General features: G+C 42.4%; 1 pseudogene; it reads left to right on the forward strand.

The window, feature by feature from the left end:
- The first annotated feature begins 1,390 nt into the window (after positions 1-1,390).
- LOC147258251 (uncharacterized) lies at positions 1,391-23,767 on the forward strand (annotated as a pseudogene).
- The last annotated feature ends 680 nt before the right edge of the window (positions 23,768-24,447 follow it).

The following is a 24,447-nucleotide window of genomic DNA, read 5'->3' on the forward strand; positions in this document are numbered from 1 at the left end:
CGCCAAATCACAACAAAAGTTATGTCATGACACTTTACAAGTAGAGCAGGTTTAGTACCTCACTCCTTCTCTGAATCTCCACCCAGCAATTCTCCATCAGCAAGCACATCCTGCAACAGCGGTGATGAAAACCTTCCTTTTAACAGGCAGGAAGGTGGAGCAGATCCAGGATCAGTGGGGACGGCCTTCTGCTTTGACCAGTTTGGGGGAAAGAGAGCAGGAGAGAGGGGCAGAGAAAAAGATGGACAATGGAGGAAGACAGATATAAAGAAGGAAAGAGAGGGACAGAGATAGAGAGAGAGAGAAAGGGAAGAGACTGATAGACAGACGGGGACGTGAGCAGGTGGTGCTTGGATGGCAGCTTGAGCCTCTTCAGGTCTGTGGCCCACACCAGCAGCAAATCTGGGATGTAGGAGGCCTGAAGGTTCCAGAGAAGAAGATGAGTATGATTTATATATGACACATACAGGAGGACAGAGAGGAAAGAGAGGAGGAGAGAGAAGCCCAGTGCACCATGGGAGATCCCCCAGCAGTCTGATTGTTGAGGACTTTGTATGTTAGAATTTTGAATTCCATTCTGAATTTGACAGGGAGCCATGCAGAGAACCCAGTACAGGAGAGACATGGTCTCTGCTACCAGTTCTAGTCAACACGCAGGCAGCAGTGTTCTGGACCAGCTGGAGAGTTTTTAGGGACTTACTGGTGCAGCCTGATAGGAGGGAATTGCAGTAATCCAGCCTGGAAGTGACAAAGGCATGGACTAGTTTTTCTGCATCTTTTCGATGTGCCTGATCTTAGGGATGTTATGTAAGAAAGCAGTCCTAGAAATTTGCTTAATGTGGGAAATGAACATCAAGGATAAACCTTGATGACCACAAAATATATATTTTACCAGGAATGTAGCAGCAGACAACAAGAGTGTCCCTTCACCAACCCGCAAGTACCACCCACAATTCACACCTCCACCCCAGCCACAGAACAACAGAAAAATTCAAACAACAACTCAGATTCATTTTCAAACACAAATATATTTCTCTTTTTTTTCAGTTCAGTGCAGTCAGTTCAGTTAGCAGTTTTTGAAATTAATCCAGAAAAAAACAGTCCCAGCCCAAAAAAAAGGATTCGAGAAGAATCTAATTTGTCCAAATAGTTAAAAAAGAAAGAGAAAAAAAAATCCAGTTCAATCAAGGGGGAAGGGAAAAAAAATCAATCTGGTCCAAAAAAAAAAATACACCCGCTCTGATTCCCAAAAACTGGCAGTGACGCGTCAGTCTCGTCTGTCAGTAGTTTGGTAGCGTTGTTAGGTTAGCTGTTAGCTTTAGGCTTTTAGCTTCTAGCTTTAATCCTACCGGAGGAGCGATGAGCGGGGTTGATAGAAGACAGGCCAGCGATGGCGGGTATCCAGTCAGCGGTGACGCTTGGCGTCAAACCCACACTAATGGAGTCGGCCGGTCTCAACTTCCGCAATCCGTCAAGGGACTCATTACCCAAACTTTTCGGTACTGGCTGCGACTGGCGAGTTGCACATTCCTCCCAACAGCTGATCGGGGCCGCCATGTTTTAACTTAGCCCCCGTTCATGGGAACGTGCCTGGATTGGCCAGCGGCTGTCAGCAAATCAGGAGGCTTTTTACATCGCCAGCCAATCTGGGGTGACGTTCAAGAGTGTTTCCTAATAATGTGACCTAAAGGAAGCAGGTACAGTATATGACGAGGACTGGTCCAAGCCCAGACCCTTGTGGAACACCAGAACTGACTGCAGTGGTTTCACAGGGGCTATCATTAGTCAGTACGAACTGAAGGTGAAAAGGTGTCCACGAGAATACAAACTAAAGAGTTCAAACTTAAAAATCCAAGATAAAAGTCCAACAGTCCAACTGTGACTGTGTGTTCACACCAAACGCGAATATGAATTTTGCATCGCGTTATTCATGCGAGTTTGACCGCCGGATCATTTTACTGTCCATTTGTGTCATTCGTGCGAATACGTAAATTCGCTCACTTGCCCGAGAAGTGACTCTTTCCGGCAACATTTCTTTCCGCCATTTCACCATGGATATTCAAAGAACTGTTGCGTTGTATCTGCTGTGGAAGGCCGAAATACTTCGGAAAACTAAACGCCGTCGTATCTGGGTTCACAACACCATCTAGAGCCGAGCACAGCTCGGTGAATTTTGCTCCTCCAGGGGCTGTGTCTGGATAACTGCTGCTTCCAGTTATATTTTCGGATGACGACTGGCCAGTTTCACGATCCGCTAGCTAGGATCAGTGACAGAATTTCACAAATAGACACCAACTTATTCAAGCGGTTCTTGTAATTTTGACACGTAGTGTCAGAGCACGTTCTCACACACAGCCAAAATCAACTTATCCTCCATCATGTGACACAGTCAGTAGTGACGTCGGGACATCCCCAACGCTGATTGGCTTTCGTAACGCAAATTTTTCATCAAAGTCGAATATTTTCAACTTGCGTGAATGGCAAAATTTTGCGTTGCAAACAACGCAAATTTTCAGTCGAGCGTTGCGTATTCATGTCATTTGCGTCATTCACGACGCCCGACTGAAAATTCGGGTCATTTGCGTCTGATAGACTTCGTATGGAAACTGTTCACGCAAATGTGCGAATTCGCGTTTGGTGTGAACACTGACAAATTTCACTCTAATAAACATTGTGATGTGTAACAGCTGTGCTAAGATTGCTTGAACCTGAGGAGACTTTATGCTAATTTACATCTACTTAACAGATGCTGAAGGTTTTTAGTCCTGCCAACAAACAGAAAGAGAAAAAAAAGTTTCAAAAGTTGTCTCAGTTCTCTATTTTTAAGTCAAATAACAACATGGTTGCAGTGTAAAAACTGCATTACTAGTCAAGGAACTTTTGTTATTCTCCACAGGAGGAGACTTCATTGAATGAATGTCGAACTGACAAATCTTCTACAGTTGAACCCATCCCATATTAATCTAAACAGCTCTAATTGTAAATCAATGATTCCCAATAAAGGCAAGTTAATGTGGTCCTCAATAATCCAAATTGAATTTTGGGGCAACAGAAAAAACATTTACTCTATCTACAATAATTAGATTACTCGAGGAAATAGCTTTATATGATTAACAACACAGAGAGATATGATCTTCCAGTCGTTTCTACTCTACGTTTATTTATGTAATGTCTCTCAGCTCAAGGCCTACTCATTGACCTCAAAGTATAAGAAAAAAGTGAAGAACAGATTAAATGCCTTTTCTTCTCTGCTTTTCACTCCTTTCACAGCGAATAACATCTCGTCCCACTTCTTCGCCTCTTTCCTCCACAAGTTTTCACACCTCATTTCTTATTTTCTGCCTCATTCTTATTCACTACCTTTCTTTCACTTTCCCTCTTTTCTCGTCTATTTCTTCACTTAAATCCTGCTTTTCCCACCTTTCTCACTTCCCACCACTTTTCTCAATCAGTTTCCTGCTTTGGAGGGTTTCTCACTCTGACACAACTTGAGTTTAGTGTGTTTGGTTGGTTATTCATGTGACCTACGCCATGGATAAACACTTTAACCTCTGCTGGGTTATAAGCCTATCCAATCAGCCTTAGGGCGAGAGGCGGGGTTCACCCTGGAGGGGTCACGAGTCCATCACAGGGCCAACACATATAGACAGACAACCAACCAATAAGCCTAGTCCCCATTTGGACTGTGGGAGGAAGCCGGAGTACCAGAGAGAACCAAAACAGCCACAGGGAGAACATGGAGACTCACACAGAAAGACCCCGTGCTCCAACCCGGAACAGAAAGACCCCGTGCCCGAGCCGGGGCTCAAACCTGGAACCTTCTTGCTGTGAGGCCACAGTGCTGACCACTGCACCACTGGTGCTGCCTTACTTAGAGAAATACATCACCAAAAGATTTCAGCTCAGAGGAGACGCTGTAGAAATGAGTGTTCTTAAATCTAATGTTGCAAGGTAAGGAGGTGCACTGAGGGCATGTGGAAACACTTTAATTTATGGCATCTGTTTCAACTATAAATAAAGCTTTGCTCTCAGCAATAATGTGTGATTGCACATTTGATTTGAAGGAGGGGAGGAGATAAGATGAGAACCGCGAAGTTGGTAATTCACACAGGAAATAGGAGTAAATAAAAACAGCTAATTGAGATACAATTCTCAATAGAACAATTACATGATGGATAAATTCAGCAAATAAGAATGAAGTCTATATTTAAAATAATTTCATATCCATAGCAGCCCGCCCCCTCAAACTCAATTGTTTGATTTATCCTCATGAATCCCCGGCATCGACTGTCAACAGTTGAACTAATGTACTGAACAATCGAATTCAAGTCAAGCCTGAAGACTCTAAACTAAGAGGTAGGTGCAGCCTCGTAACCCTATGTGAACATATATGTTTAATGCGCCGTCAAAGCATTGTGGTTTCTCAAGGTTGAAGGCCATGCGGTTCTTTTTGGAAGAGGAAGTCTGTAGATTGTAAGTGTTAAGTATCTGAGCTAAGACCAGAGCTCCCTTGTGTTGATAAGGGAACGATTGCGGTGATAGCAGGAAACAGATGTGGCTATTCCACTCTGTAAGGGGGGGAATCCTCGCTGCATCAGTGTATCTTGATGTGACTCAAGTGCTTATGTCAAACACTGCTTGAGGAAACTGCTTAGTGGTTGAATTAATCTTAACTGAATCATCTTTGAAAACATGCAATAGCACCACGTTACACTCACAATGCTGACAAATCTGCATACACTTGTTGTATGCAGCACATGTTCATCATGTCATTTGTCTTATATGGCTGCCCGGCACGGACCAAAATATGACCACATGGACCTGCAAACACCCAAAAGAACCTTCATCATTAATTTATCATTACTAATAGCCCGAAGAACAAAATAGTGTTGCAACAGACTTCTAATCCCTCACGCTGCTACATGAAATGGATGTTGTAATCTTCTCTGTGCCTTTGTTCCTTTTGGCAGCAGGGATTTCATCCACTTTCATTTTGACTCACACTTAATCTGCAATTTCACACTGTTTCCATCATATTCAAGCAGGCGACGTGTTTCCCATTAAAATAAAACAAATGAAAAGTTCTTTCAAGGAGTGAAACATTTTCCTACAAAATTATACAGTGAAAATGCATCTGCAGGATTATGATAGCCTCAGTAGAGTGGTCACCAGCATCATTCATCTCCAGCCAGGATCCTTTATAAAAGAAAAGCCTGTATTTTCAATCCAGTGTGAGAGAATGCAGATGGCACATGAAGCTGCACTCATGGGACACTCAACCCAAGTGTGTGTCGATGGAGCCAGATGGTGGGACATCAGTCTGTTGTGGTTCTTAATGTATTGGGCGGGGGCCCGAGGCCAGGAGGGAATCTCTTATTTTACTGCAACAGTTGCTCCTAAATGATTCCAGGGAGTTTTGTTCGCATTTCGTCGACAAGGACAGCAGCTCAAACCACCCTCAGAATGTGATAATCGGAGGGAAAATATGTCTTTGAAGATTCTCTGTCATCAAGGTCGCGGTTTCTCTTAAGAGCTGTGTCGTAGTCAATCGTAGAAAGGGAGGAATTCTCAGAGGTGGGAGAACAGGGGTATCCCACAAGGAATGTGGAAAGTAATTGAGAGCCCTGAGAAATATAGTCACTTAATATGACAGCGTTTTTGTTGACACAAATAAGTCACTTCATCAATAAGTCTGGGCGGGTGACTGCAGGGAGCAAGTTAGGAGTAGGCTAACTTGCAGTGGCCAGTTTGGATAGCGTTAAGTCTATGTGCAGTATACATTCCTCCCAGCAGCACATAAAAAAATCTATTTTTTGTGAAATTTTATGAGCTTTATGAACATTATGAGCACGAATGAATCAAGGACTTGAATGTAACACTCATTGACAGAGGATATGATGCACCATGGCCTCAAACTCTGCTGTCTGTTTCTGGCTAGAATTCATGTGATTATTACTTGAACAGCTACGACTGAACATGAATGGATTCAGGGGGGAAGAGCAGTCTCTAACCCTGCATCTGTCTCCCAGCATATGCTTATTATATCTAGTATATACAGTACGTAGCTGTTCGAACATTGAGTGGTCAGCAGGTCAGGTTTCTCTCCCCCCCCCCCATTGCTGGTGGTGGTGTGGCCTTGGGGCCCATTAGGAGGGCTGGTCCATCTGCTATTTGCTAGAATTGCCATATTGCCAGTCTGAGCCTGCAAGGCCATTCTGGTAAATTGCAGGGGGCAGATTAACATTGTTAATTCACTTGTTACAGAGGCACAAGGGTGAGCAGTGCAGCCATATTAGCCAGGGCCATTACACAGAATGCCTCCTAATGTACGCAGCCTGGGAAATGTCTCATTTCAGGATGTCACTATCATCTCTGGACAGTTCTGCCATCCCCTGCGGTGCTCAGTCGGCTTTTCCTGTCATTGTTTTAGCTTGTTAATGTTGTTAGCCTCCCTCCGCCCTCCATCCCCACTCCTCTAGTTCTGTCTTATCTATCTCCTTTTATCTTTCTCTCTCAGGCAAATCAAGTTGTTCAGAACAGCGGTGTCTCTTGATGAAAACCCAGGGGAAATGTGCTGGGAATTGCTTTCATTTTGTTAAAGATGGCCCATTCTTTTCTTTTGTGTTCAGCAAGACCAGGCACAGCTGTTTGCTCAGTTCAATACCAACTCTCTTACAAATGGATTTTTTTCACCCCCTTCCTCCCTCACAGCTTTGTTGGGACTGTGTGCACAGTTGTAATTTGTTTGCTCTGCTTATCAGAAGAAATGGAATTGAAATGTTTAACGGGCAAATGTTAATAGGATTTATGGCATTTTATCAGGAGAAATGTAGAGTGAATCTACAGCAGTAATAATATTATGTTAATATCAGAGGGAGAGTTAAGAAAGCGCCACATGAGACAAACACCTCAGTCAGGAGCAAGGGGCTTCGTAACTGCACTCTGTGTTCTGAGGGTACATCTAAAGCCTAAATGAAATATTCATCAAAGGAAAGGAAGACATGGCAGCACACAGTGTGTTGTTGAGTTAAAGCACAGGGGACACAAGTTGTTCCAACCTGAAAGAAAAGAGGGAGGTCACACCAGCAGTCAGTGAGCTGTTGACGTGGATGCAAATTTAACAAGATCTGAGTTCTTGAAAGGGGTTGTTTGGGACAAGGTTGCTACAAGTGGACAAAAACTGAGTCACCAGGGAACCAAAGATTTGATCACAATGTTGAAATTACGAAGGACGTGCAATGTAGACGTGATGACTATGCATTTGGAGACAGGAATGCCATTCAATACATGATTTATTTTTGGAATCTTTCTCAATTTAGTAAGAAAAATATGTTATCTTCACAAGCTTTAGAGACTACACAGGCCGATAGGATTCAAAAGTGGTTCTTTATTATATATATATATTTTTTGGAAGTAACACGATCGAGAATGTTGTCACATCATGGCAAATTATAATGTAGCTATGAAATCATGCGATATCATCCATGACTATGCCACTTGCTCAGAATGATGGGTAAATGAAGGGAAAATAAATAAAAATCTTAGTTTCCTCCAAAAATACCTCACCCAAAAAGTGAATTTTTCCGATCACAAGCAAAGGACTTGAGCTCACAGATATTTTTCCCCTCCACCATCACTCCTTCTTGATTCCAGAATGAAAAAAAGCAACCATCCATGTATATTCAGCTTGAAGATAATGGCAACTGACAGCTAACAACAGCAAAACTGCCCAGAAACACTTTATGCTCACTAATCCACAGGCGCTTGTTCATAGATGCTCCAAACTGGAGGGTGCATGGTTTCTTTGTTTTTGTTTGTTTTCAGCTAAAATCAGTGTTTGCGGATTACTGAGAATACAACTGTACACAGAAGGTGAGGATTATACCGGATGACGCCGCTTGAGTTTGTAAACAGATATTTTCAGGGCAGTTTTTAACTGTTTGTCACCATTTGCTCCAAGCCAAATATGCGTAGCTGGTTCTTTCTGCATTCTGGAGCCAAAAAGATGTGATGCTGGGGGGAAAAATCAAATGTGAGCTCAAGTCACTAATCTTGAAAAGCCACATACACATGTAAGGTGTAGAAGTGCTTGAATGCTGTTTGAGTTGTATTCATGTTTCTTGGTTGTTCCCTATAGGCCTAATTAACCCAGAGGCACCATAATAACCTGTTGTTCTGCCTTTGCTGGACACATTTCTTAAAGGAGCAGTGATGCTTCAGGAGAACAGTCATAAATAGTTTTTGATTGCTTATCTGACTCAAAGTATTGAGGGTTTTCTTTAGCATAAAATAGGCTTGATACATTGGTAATGTGATTATCACTGTAAGTTTGCCAAAGCAACAAGGCAGAGTATTTAAAATTCAGAGGGCACTTTTGGGCCCCTGGATCAGGGCCTGGGACAACCGACTCTGTAACAATAAGCAACTTTGCATTTGACTTTGCGCTCTTCATATTTCTTTGTTATACTTGTTTATGTTTACTAGTAGTGAACAAGCTAGTAGAGCCTGTTCTGCTCTATTACCACTGATATTTTACTTTGTTTTATACAACTATACTGAATGCGTTGGACAGCATCTCCATTGTCTTATTGTTTACACCAGGAGCCAGGCGAGGGCTGAGGCCACCTGGCCCGCCATCATAGCGTCCAGCAGACATCTCTGCTGAATGTATGCACACAGACGATGTAAACAAACAAAGCAAAGCGGGGGGAAAGCTAGATCACAACAGCAGAGTATTTGAACTGAACTGTATGCAGGAAACATTTTAAAAATTGTTACCTTGTCTCTTTGGGGACAAAATGTCATACTGAAAACAAATCAGTATCATGATGTTCTTATTTTGGCATTATTTTGATTGATTTATTGCAAAGGAATCACAGTAAAATCTTAGTCGGAAGCAGCAGTCATCCTGACGCAGCTCTTGGACATGGCGAAGAAAGAGCTGTGTGCAACTCCAATGACATTTGTTTTTACAGCGCATGTTAGACTCCCGCTAATACAACAACAGCAATATGGTGACTTTGGCCATGGCTGATGAAAAGAAGTCCGGAGCGAGGAAGTGTGAGGTGCTACACACCTGCACCTCTCATATTTCCTGGATAAGAAAGGTGAATAATAACAGCTTGATTACACACTGTGTCTGTGTGTGACATGAATGAATTATTATCTCTTTCTCAACTGTATTTTTAGGCTAAGAGAATAAATTCCCTGCTAGGATCATCAAAGTATTATAGATTCTGAATAACACATATGAGTTGGCAAATTCTGACAATGTAGAGTTGTCCATGAATAACCCTGCAGGCTACCATCGGGTTTCCAGAGGAAGGGTGAAGCAAGGGGCTCCAGTTTCCAACTAGATGTCAAGGTTTTATTCAAATATTACTAATACAACTGCAGTGTCATTTCCCCTGATATTAAAATGCAACTTTAATATTCTACATTGGTCTTAAAAGATGGTTATTTTTCACCAGAGGTCATATAGGATGATTAATTTGCTCTGAGCCTTTTCTGCTTGGAACAATCATTATTATTTCAACCTTTAAAAATCCACCAACAGTCGATAGTTAATAGTTTTTTTTTGAGGCATCTAATTCCTTAATAACAGCAGGGGAAGAGAGAGGAAATGGTTTCTCATCAGATTTGATAGCAGGATATTGTAGTTCATGGTGGCTATAACCTCTTAGCCACAGGGGAGCATTGCAAAATGTCATGTCGTATACTTTACACTGGTTGTTGTTTTTAATGTAACTTCATTTTTCCAGAGTAGTATTGATTGTATTGATATTTCCAAAGGTTGTTACAAAGAGCACAGAGTAAATACTTTGATACCACCAACTTACATCTGTTCCACCATCTTATGAATTCATGCACGGAGAAGCAAAGCAGCAAGTTTCCTCGGTATTTTATGATCAGTGTCCTGGACATGGTTCAACTTCACCGTGGAGCTGATGAGCAAAATGGCGCTTCAAGTATTCAGGAACAAATGGAGGTTGATTCAAAAAGAGATGTTGCACTGAACATGCAGAAATAACTAAAACTAGAAATTTTAAAATCATGATCATGAAGTACATGCAGTGCAAACATGCATGTACTGCCCAACACGAGGCCAAACCCTGACCTTAAAGGACCCCACCAACTTCTGGGGAAATATTTTCATTGCACATCATTTTTAGTGTCAGGCAAGCTGACCAGTAGCAGTGTTGGTCCATATAACATTCCTCCGCTGCTTCTGTGCTCCCTGCTCAGCACCTCCACACGCGCACACACACACACACACACAGCAGATGAGAGTCGCCGTGGTGAATCAGGTGTGCTGAGGATGTACTCAAATTGACTAGAACTATGCTTCTGACTGTGAGTGCAATAAAACCGCAACAAGTGAAAAGCAAGAAGCAAATCTCAAACCACCTCTTCAACAAGAATCAACGTGCAAAAAAATGAGTTCCACCTGCTTGGTCTGCCATGCTTTACATGTACATTTTAACAACTTGCTTGTTAATGTAATACTGAGTTGTGACACCTCTACTGGCAGCTGTTTCCTCCTGCACATCTCTGCATTGCTTCAGTGGTATTTAGGTACAAATAAATAAAAACAGCTGAATCTATTAATTACCCTGGGTTTGATATTCAGCTGGGTTCAAAGCATTCATTAGGAGCGTTGCGCTTTGCTTGGTTTTGGTTTCTGTTGAATTGCTCCCCTGTGGCTCATGGGCGGAGCCTGCTGGGAGCCTTTCCACCTGCTGGCTGTCTATCACCTTCACCTCATGATGTAATCAGACCTGCAAAGCAGAAAGTCCCAGCTCTGCTGATCATGGACTGTAGTCACCTCAGTGGTAACAGTCATTTGGCCTCTCAGTTGGAATGTTCTGGATATTCCTGTCTGCCCGACCTAATTCTCTCTGCACCTCAGGAACTCGGTACTCTGCTCTGCCTGTCCGCCCTCAGCCCAACCCCCCACCTTGCATATTCCATCATCTGTACAACAAACTGAACAGCATTTTGTGTGCTGGGATCTGAGTTGATGGGTCCAAACATTTTGTTACTATAGGGGATTTCTTTATGAAGGCTGACCACAATGTCGCTCATGACAGATGTTGTTTTGAAATGAATGTTGTTTGAGTCGTGAAAAAACATACAAAGGGAATTTCAGTTTCAACTCAGAAACTTACAAACTTGTTTGCATAGATAGTCAATTATATTTCTGAAAGTAATTCAAGTGGAAAAACAAATCTGATTCTACTGAAAAGGGTAACTGCTAATCAGACAATGAAATAAATGAGCAGTCAGAAAAATCTAGTAAACTGCAAAAGTTCAAGTTCAAGTTAGCTTGTTTGAAAGATGAAACCTTAGCAACCCAACTACAGGTGTGTGTGAGAAGAAATATGTGATTTTCTGGTACTTCTGCTAATGCACCAATGTAAATATGTGTTCTGCTCTTCTTTCACCACAACGGGGATGTGGTTGAATAGCCTGAGCAGCTTTGACTCACATCGATGAGGTGGATTGGCAAACATAATAACGATATATAATTAATTTCCAACAAGCCTCTCATAATAATAAAGGTTACATCCCACGTTGAACCATAAATAAAACCAACATCTCCACGAGAGCTGCCTTGTTTGTGAAATTAGTACCTATTATTTCTGGGATCCATTGAAGGAATAATTGAAATACACTGTGGGCATTGTTACGGAAGTCAGCAAGCAATAGTTAAAAAAATCCTGTTAGTTATGCATAGACTTGATGAGACAACATGCTCCCCTAGGCAACACATCAAACACAGACAGATATTAATCACATCATTCTTGCTATTTGAGCACATAAGAAATCATAGGTGATGCTTTTTCCATTTCCATTATAACGTATTTTCATTTTCCAGAGAAGCAGCAGGTGATTAGTGAACTGTTTAATAATGGTGATGTTGTGTTGTGCATGCTGACAACCTTCTATTTTCAGACTGACAAAGACATATGTCTTTACTGAGCTTAAAAACCCTCCTCCAAAAGAAAGTGTCATTCTACAGCAGTAATAATGCTATTGTTGCTCTGGGTATGATAAACGGCACGCGTTTCCACACTGAATGCTAATGCTGTACAATAAATATGAGGGTTAAAAAAAGGTAGTCAAAAGACAATGAAATAGTATCTAAGTGGAGAATAACAAACAAAACAGCAATGGCACATAAGTCTGCAGTGTTACTGGTGAACGTCAGATATTCTCTGTATCTCACAACCCTCTGTCTTTTTGGCAGGTTTACTGCAGCAGAGCGACTTGGCAGTCCGACCAAGGACAACAAGAGGTTATTAAGTAAATCTACTCTCAGAAATTGTTACCTTCCGCTCGGCTCCCCCTCAGTATCTGCCAGGGGCCCCCTGGGTGATATGGATTGTTTTCAAGCAACAGGCGGTGAAAATGGCCATCTCATTATTTTTAATGGGTGTTTGAGATGGGCTTCATTGCAGTGATGCGCTGTCATTTAGGTGCCTGGGCAGAGAGCGAGGTGAAAAGAAAAATGGATGATGTGCACTGAGAAGAGAACTTCTTCATTGTGATGGAGTTGTGCTCCAACTATAGTTGCATTCATGAGGGTGTATATGTGTGCGTTTGCTTTGGTTAGAGTTGTGTCGACAGAGGCAGCTAACAGAACAAGGTGGGGACGCAAAAGAAAAGAATGTCCCAACCGAAGCGTAACCCTGTTTGCATCTGGCTGTAACCCAGGTGGCTTCAGCACATGCTAATTGTGGTCGTTTTTCAATCTATATCAGTCAGTTGGTTAGCGAGCTCATCTTTATGACACACATAGAGATCTTCTATAACCATGGAGCTGCCTGCAACACCCGGATAAACTGGCATTTTCTCTGCCACGTTTTCCATCTAGATGGTTTTTAATCAAGTCTCCACGCTGTGCTCCCTCATGGCTGCTCTAATCAGACTCTGTCTCGCTTTTTTTGGGAGGGATCTTACATCATCTTTTGGGCCCCGCGTGTCACCCCTCAACAGAGGGACACAGCACAGATACTGCGGTGAACATTCACAATACGGCACAATAATCAGTGTGTGCTTGTCCTATCGTTAAGATTGGTGAGGTTATTAAACTGCATAGCTATGCACAGATGCTCTCTGATGAAGGCCATGAGACATGCTGGACAACTCATTTTTGAAAGTAGATAAAGACCCGAGAAGACGGCTGTAATCTTATTTTGAAACAGAAGTTTGTCACATCCTTTCTGACCTTTTAACGCCGCCTTTGTAACATGTACACATAAGCCACTGTCATTCATAATCACTTGCAGCTAGCGCCTTTAAGGAAAGACAACCTAGCACAGAGTTGTGGCGGGGGGCGGGTCCTGCATCAAGACAGAAAAAGTATGCACACTGTTTTGCTCTCAGTATTTTAATTTTGCATGCAAAGTTTTCATCAGCATGATCCTCTTCAGGTTTTGTGTGGCAGTGAACAAGCATTGTTTTAAAGTATTGTGTTGCAAAAAAAGACACCCCATGCATTTGTTAAAATATTGCATTAAGAATCACTCCTAGGCCTTCGAGTCTTATTCTTTTAGTGTAGTCACATCCAAAATACTAAACAAATCCTAAAAGAAACGATTAAAAAATTCAAAATTGGTTCCATAAAAAGGGCCGGCATGGTCCTCACTTCCCCCTGTCACCATGTCCAAGTGTCCTTGAGCAACATGCTGAACCCCTGATTGCTCCTGATGGCCCTGCGATGGACTGGTGACCCGTCTGTTTCAAAGAGGCAAAACAAATTTAGAAGAATTAAACGCAGTGATTCAAGAAGAATGGGACAAGATTCTCCCTTAACAGTGTGACAGGCTGGTGGGGAACATGTCAGCCAGGATCAGAGCTCGACTGCATGCTAATGGCAGGACCAAGTATTAATCTGAGGATGTGATGGTTCATTTTTTTTTGCTCAGTTTTGAATCCATTCTCTGTTATTTATTGACTTTGATGCCGACAATATTGAGACCTGATCTATTGAAACTGTTAAGGCTTTAGTTTTGTTAGTTTTTCTTGTAAACAATAAACAAAATAAATATCATTTGTATTTGTTTGTGTCTGTCTAAAGCAGCCACACCTTTTGAAACAAAAAAGATTTTCCCACAAATATTTCATTTTGAGATTGTGTACAATTTAAGGGTGAAAACTTTTTTGCACCACTGTATAGTTGGCAATCTGGCAATATGGGATGGGATCCAGGCTCACAGAATCTGACAATCTGTTCACCCGTTGAACAAAGATGCCTTGAGAAACAAGGAACAACATAAAAAGTACACAATCTATGACTGCGTTTCACAAAATATTGCATATCACAAGAAAAATCCCTTTAAAGACCCCAACCTGACAAAACCATCCACTGAGATGTGGAAGCATGGTGAGAGATGAGGGGGGGAAATTGCAAAGGAATGAATGCTTTTAAGAGGAGCTTGGGAATGGGACTCAGGGTGGGCGTCATGTGTAGTGAGCATAAACTCAGCATCCCTCATGGCTCCAGTAATGATGTATGACCTGCGGTGCATGTTTTGGACGGGATAGGAAACCAGCGGATTCAGTGGAAATGCACAGAAAATGTGTGGGGAACGTGTCAGCTCTTACTTCATGGTGCTCATTGTCTTGTGGATATTGCTCTGCAGTTACAGGAACTGTTGAAGAGACTAAAGCTCCATCAGGCCTCATGAAAACATGTCCGGCAAAAAGAGAAATAGAACCAAACAACTTCTTGTGACAACGGTAGTGATTTCTTCCGTTTTATGAGAGAAAATGGGACATCAAAACGCCCTCGCCCTTAATAAGGAGTGTCCTCCAGCGGCAGCGAGTGTGACTTCATACAGATTGACACTTGTGAAGGGCGAGCGAATGGGGGCTGCTCTGAGAAAGGCCCCTAAGGAGTGACAAAACACAGGTAGGAAGTTAAGTTACCATCTGTCACATGAAGAAAGGTTATCGAAAAGAAAATAGGAACCGGCTGGTGAGAGTTTAAAAAGCAAAACCTGAAGCCCTAAGATGACAGTAGAAAAAGTTCAGAGAGATGGTTTTTCGTTGAAGCGGATCAAGATGGGATCCAGGCTCACAGAATCTTAACCGTGTGATTATTCACATAAATACTGACAAACATGCCGATGGACTGCATTTATTCATGTATTTTGTTTGCAGTGCGTGGTATTTTACATACAAATATAGTATGTTCTCAAATATTCAACGGAGTGTCATGGCATATCACAAAAGTTAAGTGAAATTTAAATTGTATTATTATGCATGTTTGGAGTGGTTTTCTGTTGATCTCTAACTTTAGAATCGCAAATATTTTACTAAAAAATTATCATAACTACTTGTATCTTTCATTATTATATTTCACAACAGTGAAAGGAAATATCTCGTCTCATGTCCTCATTTTCTGTCTATCTATCTATCTATCTATCTATCTATCTATCTATCTATCTATCTATCTATCTATCTATCTATCTATCTATCCATCCATCCATCCATCCATCCATCCATCTATCTATCCACATATCACAGTCAGCTTGCCCCAGACATGTTGGCCAAGCTGCCTGATCATCACCAGCACCCAGGATGACATGAACCCACACTCAGCCAAATTGAATTCATCTGCACCAGCAGTACAATTGAACTGCCACCCACAGCATGCCAGAACCTTCACTGAGGAGACAAAGCAGAGAATAGATGCTGTGGTCTGCCAACAGGTGCCTCCTCTCACTTAATTAACACTGTCTGTGCACTGCATAAAAGACACAGTCTGACCAGCCAAATCCATGGCTACAAAACATTTGAATGAATATGACTTTGACAACTGGATTTACTTTGTGAAATTTATTCAGTCTGAGTCAGTCAGAAACTAGAGTGGCTTACAGCAGACAAAAAAAAACAACAACACTTCATCACACACACAGATGTCCTAGTTCCAGGTTGGTTGGGTCTCACTCAGGGTACCCTGCCTATCGATTTCATTTACAGTCCAATTAATTGCCCCTCCAGTGACACCCCCCTCAGCCTTGCTCGGAGTGCTGTTCAACTGGTACTCACTCATTCATGCACCTGTCACGCTAGCAGGTACACAGCAGAGGACATCGTAGCGAACAATGAGCGGGTGAGGGTACTGGAGTAGAAAGGGCAAGTTGGTTTCATGGTTTCTACATGCTGAACGGTCGCAAAACTACAAAAACGAGTTCAAAACGACTTGTTCATTCTTTTCCCCAACACCAATATAAGGCAGTGACAGCAAAACAAACACAAGAATTATACTGGAGAGGTTTGGTCGTAGGCAAAGACTTCCGTTGGCTATTGCCAAAGCACTTTATCAGGCAGCTCAATATGATCAGCTCAGCAACGATCAAGAGGCAGTTGAGTTGCAGCTGCAGATGAAGTGATGGAGTGATGGATGGTGCTCCTACCAGATGGAGGTTATTTGATCTCAGTAACCCTGCTAGCAGGAAAGCAACCATTAACCTTGTAGTGTAATTACAATGTGTATTACATCTTACTGCATCTGCTTGGGAACAGCTTTGTTCAAATAATGGAAGAACTTTTCATGGACTGTTCAATTTACCCATCAGTGATGCCACCACAGGTATAATCACTGCATCATCAAGCCATGCTCAGATGTTGCCCTCCAAAAGCCTGGTCAATGAGGTCTGGACAGTACCTACGAATGCCTTATATGCTACTGAGAAATGTAACAGTTTCTATTCAGTTCTTCATGTGGTGCCAAGAGGCTCCAAGTGTCAGACACCTGCATCATAAGGAACTTGCAGTGCAGTGATTAATGTGGTCTTTCACAACCCAAACCCAAAAGGGATGGACTTAACAGTGTGGGTCAAGTGGCTTTGTTCTGAACAGGTTTGAGTAGGGGGATATCGAATTCTGACATCTAACACGAGAAGAGTATTGACTTGACTTTTACAAACTTGTTAGCACCCACCTCACAAAGCCAAAGCTCTGTCTGCCACAGCTTGTATGGCAGGAGAAGTTACACACTCCATTTACCTTTATGACCCACTCATGATATTAATAAATCTCACCATTTGACTTGTGTGGCTACAGTGTTCATCATGATAAATCCAATAACACATATATAAAAATGCTACAATTAAATTGCATATGACTTGAAATAAATAAATATGTGGAGCAAAACCAAATCAATATGGAAACAGATATGCTAGCTTCAGCTACAAGCTAGTGGATGATGGCCTTTCTGGGCACATGCACATTTCTAGACTTGGAAAACCTCTGCAAACTTAATGAGCTGACAACGACCTTCATGGCACTGCTGTGCACTTAAGTATGCGCTGAGTATGTTACATAAATCCCATAGAAAAGGCCCTGGGGCTGACTGACCAGAGGATCCCACTAACACTGAAGCAACAACACTGAAATGGTTTAAACCAGGTGGTGGCACGGTGGTTAGCACAGCTAGATGTTTTGAGCCCAGGGTCTTTCTGGGTGGAGTCTGCATGTTCTCCCTGTGCCTGAGTGGGTTCTCTCCGATACTCCGGCTTCTTCCCACAGTCCAAAGACATCCACAGGGGTCTAAACTGACCGTAGGTGTGACTGTGAGAGTTAATGGACTGATGTACAGGCACTGACCCTGACATGAACAGTCCTGTGGTATGGGACTGGCCAGGGCTATGTGTTCGAAAGTATGGAAAAACATGAGGTTATGATTCAGCTCCTATTTGGATTGTCGAACAAATGCAGCCCACTTTTATGCCAAAGCACGTTTGCTATAAGAAGAACAGACTTCTGGAGGTGAAACTGAGGGCAGGTTTGAGCTGACGAGGACGAATGACATAACACAAGTAAAGGAAAAGAGGTAAAAGTAACACAAGTGTTACAGGCGGGGTGGCGGAACCGCTGTTCTCATTTCAAACCTTTCTGCACAGGTAGCTTTCTGTTCAATGCAGCATGTATAACATTCATTTTGCAGCAATTTAAAAACCAAAATAGGTGAATGCCAAGAGTCTTTTGTCTTCTTTGAAACTTTCACAGTCTCGAAGAATACATTGTCTAAGAGGGGCAAGCTTGAATCCAGCCAGGTTCATAGCTGAGGCAGGTGTGTGTGTGTGTGTGTGTGTGTGTGTGCACGTGTGTGTGTATGCAGGTGCAGGGAGAAGCCATGTTGAATGCAGGATCTTCATGTCCTGACTAGCAGTTGAATCTGAAACAGTTACTGCTCCTTCAGTGCTGTGGGTGTACAACTATAAGTCAAGTAATCAAAGAAACCAAACAACCAGTTCAGAGTAATAAACCAAGACAGAACCAAAACAATGAATCACAACAAGAGAGGAAAGTAATAGACCCCAGCACGGAATTTAAACGAGTCAATAGCTGCTTTCTCGTTCGAGCCTTCTGGGGTATGGATCCTGGTGTTCGGGAGCAACAAGGACAGGTACTCAGCTGGCAGAAGGGGTGCCTCACCCCTCACTGAAATCCCCCTCCCTCCCCATGCTAGTCAGGTGCATCATGTTGATCCTCTCACCCAAGCCTTCAAAGCTCCCCACTGCCTCCATGCTCAGCTCTGTCAGTGCTCTCCTCACTGCATGCTGTCCCTTCTGTTTCAGCTTCCCTTGTTTGCCTGCTCTCAACTGCACACCTGTGTAAAAAGACACATGCTCACAGTTGTGATTGGAAATGAGGTGAAATCAAAGTCGGAGTGGATAAGTGTTAATTTTAAAGAATATCTTACATCACTTTCGCACAATTGTGTTTTTTGTCTTTGTATTCAAGAGGATTACTCACACTAATCCAATCTGAGATGGTTGGTAGGTTCGACACGTGCTAATTCCTCCGTGTGTCACATTTCCTGCTTAAAATGCAGTGTTCTTAACTATGTGTAACAATTAGCAGCGTCGCAAAATAACATGGGAATATGATTTGTCACATTTGGTGTCACTGGTTCTCAATCCCGAATGAGATATTATGCATCTGACTCTTTTGAAGTAAATCATGAGTGCGGTGGATTTTTTTCCTTTGGTGGAATATCCCTAATCATTTGAATACAAAAAAAGCAATCTGCTCACCTCTAAAAATCCTATGTACAAGTAAGCAAAGGGATGCTGTTGAATAAATAAATAATATCAGTAAAAACTATATGTGTATGTGTATAAAAACTCAAACGAGGAATGTGCATGTGGCAGCTGTTTTACATGAGTGTATTTTGCACAGGCTACATTACCGTATTTATATTGCACAGATAAAAGCATGAGGCTCCATGTGTATGTTATACTCATAGACATGATGCCATCAGTGTCCATTAATTATTGTGCGTACTCTTCCTGAACAGTGCAGCTGGCAAACCACACCTGGATACAGAACATCAGTACACTTTCAATGGAACATCTGTAGAAGGACACCAGCAGCATCTTGGCCAGGGCGTTGTTCTTCAGGACCCTCAGGAAGTGGAGTCGCTGCTGTGCCTTCTTGATCAGTGACGTGAATCTGAATTATGTGACTTCTGACCAGTTTCTCAAGACACTTCACGATGACTGGAGTGAGAGCCACTGTCCGATAGTCATTGAAACTGTTGAGGGTGGAGTTTTTTGGGACAGGGATGCTGTTGGAGGACATGCTGGGTGGGACAGTGGCTCGTGCTTAGGACCTCTCAAGTTGGTCATCTAATAATGGCTACACCTCTTTCTTGTGACCACATTCACAGGCAGGTGAAGAAATGTTGCTCGATGTAATGAGCTGATAACCATCGCTGTGACCCTGCTAATTTCTGACTATGGTCATTTGGCTTTGTCAAACCATGCAGATTGATAATGTCCTGGATGTGCAGATCCTACCTCACATTAGCGGCACATGTGAGTTTCTGGACACCCAAATGTTAAATTCTGAGAGCAGGACATGATAGAATGTATCTTTGGCATCTGCAATAAAACAACAATTAACAACACTGAAATTCAATGGCATATCTGCACAAGTAAATAGCAAGACATTTCTAAGCAAGGTGGCACGGTAGTGCGGTGGTCAGCACTGTCGCCTCACAGCAAGAAGGTTTCGGGTTCGAGTCCCAGCTCGGGCAGGGGATCTTTCTGTGTGAGTCTCCATGTTCTCCCTGTTCCTGCGTGGGTTCTCTCTGGTACTCCAGCTTCCTCCACAGTCCAAAGACATCAAGAGGGACCAGGTTAATCCAGACTCTAAATTGACCGTAGGTGTGAATGTGAGTGTGAATGGTTGTCTGTCTCTATATGTTGGTCCTGTGATGGACTGGTGACCTGTCCAGGGTGAACCCCGCCTCTCACCTGTAAGCCGCTGAGATAGGCTCCAGCCCCCCCGTGAACCTTAACAGGATAAGCGGAAGAAAATGCATGGATGGATTTCTAAGCATTATGGAGAAGGAACGTTTGACAGATAAGAGAAGTATGTGAACCATTATACACCAAATTATTACAATGCAAATCAGAGATCAATTTCATTTGTATGAGCAGAGATTGATGAATTGATACATAAACCCTCAAAGACAAAATACTCTCAAGTGACTTTCAAAGCTTTAATGATAGTAGAAAACACAATCCCTTTAATTGAACATTTACATTTTACCACATGTGGTTTGGGTCCTTTAACTCCCCACCCAAACAATTAGTGGATTACATGCTTGTTCTTGTCAACAGTGAATGGATCCATACTTCTCGCAAATGATGCTTGGGATCCCCAAATCCCTAATCATCCCAGGTACTGAGGCAGCATCGATATGGCAGGACAGAAAGTGAAGCAGCAGGGGTGTTTTTGTGTGTGCACAACAATTTTGTTTTGTAATTGCCTGGATCTCTTAAAGTGAGACATGGAGCACTACATTTGCCAGCTGAACACAGACACACATCCATGTAGAAGTTTAGTAGTAGTCATAAAAGTAAGTACATGAGTAAGGCTACAAAAGTATTCATGCAAAGATTACTCAAGTACTGAGTAACTTCTGATTCCATGTTTAAACAATCTGAACAAAGGTAATCAAATTTTCCTCTCTGCTTCCCATGTCGCTCTTTCTGCCAGGTCACTCTTGCCATCTCCAAATCATGGATGTGGAGACACGAGCTGTTGAGATCAAGAAATATTCCGAGCTTTATGACCCACAATCGTTTGGTCATCAGCCAGCAGAGATGTTCACAAGTCTTTTTTTGCAAGTCCAAGTCAAGTCTCAAGTCTTTGGTCACGAGTCCAAGTCAAGTCTCAAGTCTTTGTGGGCTAAGACTTGGCCAAGTCTCAAGTCTTTGGTCATGAGTCCGAGTCAAGTCTCAAGTCTTTGTGGGCTGAGACTTGGTCAAGTCTCAAGTCTTTGGTCACGAGTCCAAGTCAAGTCTCAAGTCTCTGTGGGCTGAGACTTGGTCAAGTCTCAAGTCTTTGGTCACGAGTCCGAGTCAAGTCTCAAGTCTCCTTGGGCTGAGACTTGGTCAAGTCTCAAGTCTTTGGTCACGAGTCCAAGTCAAGTCTCAAGTCTTTGCGGGCTGAGACTTGGTCAAGTCTCAAGTCTTTGTGGGCTGAGACTTGGCCAAGTCTCAAGTCTTTGGTCACGAGTCCAAGTCAAGTCTCAAGTCTTTGTGGGCTGAGACTTGGCCAAGTCTCAAGTCTTTAGTCACGAGTCCAAGTCAAGTCTCAAGTCTCTAAAAAACAAAAGTCTCATGTCTCTTCTGGTTGCAATGAGCGTTCTTTCATCTGCTGCTATCTGGTCTGCTAAGAATACTGCACAGCTCTATCGAGGAAATTCAAAGCATTTACTGGATTATTATCACTCCTTTATCCATTAGCATACAGCATCAGTACTGATTAGTTGTTTGTTAAATGATCACTTTAAACAGGGTATTGCAATGTATTTTTTAATTACACTGGGTCTCTAATGACGTTTTTCAAGTCTACTATAAATTAACACATTTCTCTATCCTCTCACTCAAACCCAGTGTAATGGTAATCGGATAAACCTGTAACAATAACGTTCCATGGTCAACAATAAACCTGTAACCTGCCTGTAAGCCGACAGTATAACTATGTATTTTTCTATGTTTAACATAAGCCAGTAGATGGTGGCAGCGGAACGTAACGTACAATTTTTTTTACCTAATGTCAATGCCGCTCAATGCAAACAAGTGTGACAAGCAAATTAACACTAATTCATCTTTTCAAATATTCAGTTACAAAGCTAGTAGCAAACTAAGTTAACGTTACATAGCTGATGCTAAGCTAAACATGTTTGCTAGCCGTCCATATGCGCTAATGTGACTTAACGTCCTGATCTGGGTGAGTTTCAGGTGCCTGACAAAATTTGATGTGGTTGATCCTTCATCCTTAATTTTGATACTGCAGACTTTGCAGTCTGTGCTTCTTTTGTTGGTGCCGTCTTGTTTGACGTTTTTATAACCAAACATAATTACAAAGGTACAGCAGAAGCTGCAGGTGTGCTGGTCGCCATAGTGTTACCGTCATCTGAGGTAAGAGTGTGTGAGGTGCGCACCCGCTGTGTAATACGGTTATGAACATGACAAAAAGGAAAGAATGACATTAAGCTCGTCAGATGTTTCAAAGTTTCCTCAATGTTAATACGCCAAAAAAGAAAACATAATCGTTCTTCTTGAGTCCCAAAACACAAGGCCAAGTCGGGTCTGAAGTCTTTTCAGCACGAGTTCAAGTCAAGTCTGAAGTCTCTGTGTGTGCGACTCGAGTCCCCATCAGTCAGTAATTATAAGGATGTGTCATTTAGTCCCCCTCCTCGTTCATGCTGCTGCTCAATGCTTCATCTTGTGTCACCTGATGTACATCATATGACAGTTAAGCTTTTGAAGTAAACGGATCTAAAGATATATATACATTAAAACTTTTCCTACAAGTACAAGAAAAGACATAATGTCTAATAAGACAGAATTAAATGTGATCACACTTTATATACAAAAGGTCAAAGGTCAACTTTACTGTGACATCACTGCCAAAGCTACTATTGTGCTACTGCTACAACACTATATATATGTATATATATATATATATATATATATATATATATATATATATATATATATATATATATATATATATATATATATATATATATCCACATGTGTCTTGTTCCAGTAGCAACTGACTCTTGCTATTTTTTACCACCAGGCACAGAGGGTTCCACCCTAAGTCCAGCATCCTAAGGCTGTACACTAAGCGAAAAAAGGGAGGACGAGGACTAGTGAGCATCAGACCCACAGTTCAGGATTAAACATCAAAAATCCAAGAGTTCATCAAGAAGATGGCTCCTCTACACGAGTTGCTCAGTGAATTCCTCAGACAGCTAAACTCAGACAGCTAAACCCTGATGAGAGACAGGAGGGAGAGGAGCAGACATGGAGGGACAAGCCCCTACATGGCATGTACAACTGCCAGATTGAGGAAGTGACTGATATCAAGAAGACCTCACAATGGCTGGAATATGCTGGACTGTAAAATCAGGCACTCATCATGGCAGCACAACAGCAGGCCCTACGCACAAGAGCCATAGAGACCAAGGTCTACCACACCAGATCAGACCCAAGGTGCAGGTAAGGATGCTCCTGAGACAGTCCAACACGTAGTAGCAGGGTGTAAGATGCTAGCCACAAAAACATACATGGAGAGGCCAAACCAAGTGGTGGGGATAGGGTACAGAAACATCTGTACCCAGTATGGACTAGAAGTACCCAAATCCCAATGGGACATACCACCAAAAGTGGTTGAGAACAACAGGACTAAGATGCTATGGAAGCTGAAGTCCATAGCATCTTAGTGTGTGTGTGTGTGTCCATCAGGGTGACAACTGAAAACATTTGAGAAGTGACCTGTTTTATGTTGGTTTTAACATTCAGGCCATTACTGCTAAACAGAAAAAAAATGAGAAATACTGAGGAAGTTTAAAAGAGCAGAGGACTGCAGGGAGGATGAATACAGATGATAAAGGACCAGGACCTGGACTTAGTGCATCCCCAGGGTTTGTGCTATGGTTCTGATGGTCCTGTCCTTCTCGTCTTCAAACCCCTTCAGGTGGTTTGGGTCAGGCAGCATCCCATATCGATGAGCTGAGAAAGGACGGAGAGGCTCCATGCTAATATTGCCTGCTGAATCCCTGCTGGGTAATGTCATCCATCAAGCCACTGCTGCCACCAGCACAGAGACAGAGGAGGAGTAAAAGATGGGGCTACAGCTTTGTACAGCTTGATAGATGGCTGAGGACTGCTCTTGCATCATTCCTCGATATCCCATAGCTGATTTTAATAAAAGTGGTAATAGGGAAGCAGGATGTCCCTGCAGTGGGTCTCCAGACCCCCAGACAAAGAAATGAATGCCTGGTCTTTGCAGGTCTTCTGGGACAGAAAGATGTTAATCCATATATTACTTTTTACTTGCCATAGTCTCAGTGTCACAGTCCTGATACATCATGGTAGGTATTGATTGGCCCCTGTCATGACA

This window comes from Aulostomus chinensis, chromosome 7 (genome assembly GCF_037954235.1).
Source record: "Aulostomus chinensis isolate RoL2024-O1b breed Wild chromosome 7, RoL_Achi_v1.0, whole genome shotgun sequence".
Lineage (NCBI taxonomy): Eukaryota > Metazoa > Chordata > Actinopteri > Syngnathiformes > Aulostomidae > Aulostomus > Aulostomus chinensis.